The sequence below is a fragment of the Prunus persica genome, chromosome G3 (assembly GCF_000346465.2).
Source record: "Prunus persica cultivar Lovell chromosome G3, Prunus_persica_NCBIv2, whole genome shotgun sequence".
Taxonomy (NCBI): Eukaryota; Viridiplantae; Streptophyta; class Magnoliopsida; order Rosales; family Rosaceae; genus Prunus; species Prunus persica.
Window position 1 is genome coordinate 11808788 of NC_034011.1, and position 4094 is coordinate 11812881.

Sequence of the window (4094 nt, forward strand, 5' to 3'; positions counted from 1 at the left end):
CCCACTTGCCATTTTTATGTAAGATAAATAGCAAAAATATGTAATCATGTACCTGCACATAAGTTTCCCATGCATCATTACTATCAACCTCAACACACTTTTTTATATCATTCCAAGCAAATCCACTTGTGTTTATCATGTCATAGACTATGCTATATTGCTTTTTCCACTTCTTCAATTTGGATTCAATATGAGGGCATGCCTTTAGCCCCGAATCAGGACATTTAATATTCAAAGCCTTCTTCATTTGGACCATAGTACCAGATTTGAAACTACCAGTCTCATAGCGTTGGCTTGCAGCCACAAAATCATCTAGCACGGTCAAAAACGAATCTTCTTCGAACTTGGACCATGACCGCCTAGTTCCTTTCTTTCCTTGTTCAAAGTTTTGACTGTTACCTTCACTTTCCATCCCTAAGAATAATCAACACAAATAAAATAATACCACAGTCAATAATTGGAATCTGCAAAGAAAACATAACTTTGTTTCAAGGCATGACTCTTCTTTAGTACATCACATAACCTTAAAAACAAAATGAAAAATAAAATCAGCAAACAAATTGATAAATTTTCTTTAATACCACAATCAATACATTGTTAAGGCCGAATTATCATGCCTCAAATACAAATTACAATCACATAAAAAAGAAAACACCTTAAGAACTCAAACATAAATAACAAGAGTTGGCTAGTTATTCGCATTTCCTTGCCACTCATTATACATTTGGAATGCCAAGTCATTCCTCCAAGTAGTCCATTCATCCGATGCTCCAATGGTGCCAACCATATCACCTTCTATCACATTTTCCGTCTCCTCAATTTCATTTATTTCATGCTCTAGCGGATCTCTAGACATCTCCCTCCTAATGAGATTATGTAAAAGACAACAAGCCGTAATGATTCGACATTGTGTCTTTATTGGATAAAAAGATGGACTCCTTAGTATGCCCCATCTAGCTTTTAGCAACCCAAAACAACGTTCTATTACGTTTCTTGCTTTAGCATGCTTCATATTAAAATATTCTTGATGATTTACAAGTGTATTTCCTTCTCTCCATTCCGATAGATGATACCTTGTTCCTCTATATGGTGCAAGAAATCCCTCACCATTTGTGTACCCACCATCTACAAGGTAATAATAACCTAATAACCAAAAATTAAAAATAAAAGAAGTCAATTCCTGTTATTGTGTGGTAATTGTATAAACTTACAATTATTTATAAAGTGGACACTAGCTAATGGCCTTACCGGTAGGAACTCTTAATCCATTAGGCCTAGTTATGGCATCTCGAAGGACTCTAGACTCGGATGCGGATCCCTCCTAACCCGGCAACACAAATATGAATTGCATATCACGTAAGCAAACGGCCAACACATTTGTTGCAATTTCTCCCTTTCTAGTCCGATATCTCGGTTTTTCGGTTTCAGCTACTCGCACTTTAATGTATGTTCCATCTAGTGCTCCCAAGCAATTCTATTTAAAAAAAAGGGTAAACTTTCATTAAGTTTGTATGCTGCACGGATCATAGAAAAGAAAGCCAAAGTATAATAAACATACCTTAAACCATTTCCATCTATGATCTGTGCAGTTATGACCTACAGGTTCCGGTACTCTCAATAGACTACCTTGTAATCTTAAAATGCCTTGTAACAGGGAATTGAAGTACCTACTAATAGTCCCTCCTGATCGAACAAATCTATTTCTAATAGTACGATTCTTAACATGATGAGCAAGCATATGCAAGAACATACATACTTGCTCCTCCACAGTCACCAAATCGTCATTCTTTAACCTTCCATCCGTGCGAAGCAAATCACATAATAAACCAAACGTCTTTAAATCCATTCTTAGTTCACTCACATATTCTCTATCATTGCCTAATACACTGTTCAAATAACGTAATCGATTCTCATGTCTAACAAACGAACGGTCATTGAGGGAACGTCTTTCTAAAAGTCTTCGATTGCTTCTCATATTTTTTAGCATCATAAGCACAAGAATCGTGCAAGCACACATGGTCTCTAAATGCCACATCTCCAACAATAATATCAACAACATTCGTCTTTGATCCATATCTATTAATCAAAAAAGAAAAGAATTATTCCACTTAACCAATCCTACTGAAAGTAAAATAACCCCAAATTGAAAACAAAAAGTTTCATATATGCAAATAGAAACGGTTTAATTAATGCAAAGCCATAATTAATACCATTCGCAAAGTATGAAAAAATCACCCTATAGACCAAAAATTATCAACCAATGTGTGCCTAATACCACAACAAATATGAAAAAAAAAGTTCTAGGATTATTTCACTTTTTGCCAAAAAATATTGCTGCTGATTAACACCATGTTATTCATTGCATTTCCTTATTTGAGAGATCAAAACCAAGTGATATTCATGGAGGATGCAAATTGCACTGTCAAATGACAGATACGCTTCAAATATTTGAATTTGATGCCCAATAATAATTAAAGTTGAAAAAACAGGTCACATGCGTTGTTTTGTTATATCTACCATGGCCTTGACAAACATTGCATGTGCTGCACTCACTGTTAAACCTTAAACATCGTTGTCATGTCAACACCATCACCATGTTAATTGATTAAACTATGTATAATTTGAGTCATTGACCTTCAAACTATCACATTGAATTCAAGACAAACAGCATATAATATGCCAAAATTAATTGCTACGGAATAAAATTTAATCACGGGAAATTACTTGACAAATGAACTTCTTTTCTTTTTTGCTAATTTGAATGTCAAACAGCTGTTACAACACTATGCAGTGCAGCAGACAATAAGAATGGCACAAAGACTAAATGAACACAAAAGGCAGAGAGTATGAAATGAAATGAATGGCGCAAATACTGAGTGACAATTGACACAGTGGAAGGGGAGGTAGGAGATTTAATAGAGATATTAGCTAGGAGAAACAAAAATTAATAACTTTGAATCTGCTTGCTGCTAGCCAGGACACCATCGCATCCATTTTTTATTTTTTATTGCATCCATATTTTTTTTTTATTGACTTTGCTTTGACATGGCCAAGGAAAAAGGAAAAAGAAAATTGAATCACCAAATCACCAACCAAGAAAAAAGAAAATTGGCAAACTCCAAAACTACAAATCTTCCTATGTGTAATCTTTTAGCACTAAACCACAAGGATGCATCATCCCACATGAACTAGTAAGTAATGAAATCCATTAGATAGTAATGAAATCCATAAAAACTGAAACAGTAAGTTCAATAAACTCAAGATTCATGCCAAAAGTCTACTCTACTTCTGAATTTCTAGGTTTTCTGAAATACCCAATTGCAAATTAATTGTCAATTAACATCATACATATATATATATATGTCACTACAGATTCTACGAAAAATTAGAGAAGAGAAGAAGAAAATAACAGAGAAAAGGAAGGAGAGATTCTCAGAGCACAGTCAAAATTGTTAAGGAGATTTGCAAAAATCAAAGAGATGGAAGAAGGAATAAGAGAGGTATCCAAAGGGAAAGACCAGAATTGAACGAAGGAGAGGTGGAGTCGCAAAGATGGAGTCGCAGAGAAGGAGTCACGAACTGGAGAGAGGCGTGTTCAATATAGCGAAGGCTTATTTTTTGAACCCATTTTGAGCTTCTCTGTATAAGGAGAACAAGTGAGGCGTTTTTTTTACTGTTGGGCTCTACTATCCCATTTAAGTTAGTCTCCTTGCTAACCAAACATGGGCTTCAGGTCCAATATAGCACAGTCCCATTTAGTGAGTCATACCAAACATGCCCTTGTATGACTAAGGGTGTTTTGGCATTTGGCGGCATCTCTTCTTCTTTTCGGACCATTCGATCTTCTTGTTATGCCTGCATGGCCCACTCGAAGAGGTAGCCTAAATATGCCCTCGTCTCGTTCCCTTGTAGGGTTGCGTTTAAATGTCTTTTCTCAATGCTTTGAGATAGGTGATTCATGGAGTTGGTCATAGCCTGGAAACCTTCTCTCATGACTTTTTCGAGTCGTTCGAAAGGACCTCCGAAGATGATTCTATCGAATCGAATTCTGCTATTTCTTTATTTTTCTCGTAGCTGGCCTGGGTGGAATCAGC

The 4094-nt window shown here is 35.9% G+C and overlaps 1 long non-coding RNA gene across 1 annotated transcript; it reads right to left on the reverse strand.

Annotated features, from left to right (window-relative positions):
- LOC18781294 lies at window positions 561–1663 on the reverse strand. The gene is made up of 3 exons (XR_002270828.1): window positions 1559–1663; window positions 1249–1474; window positions 561–1143 (listed from the first exon to the last, which is right to left on the reverse strand). It is a non-coding gene; the product is annotated as an uncharacterized LOC18781294 (long non-coding RNA).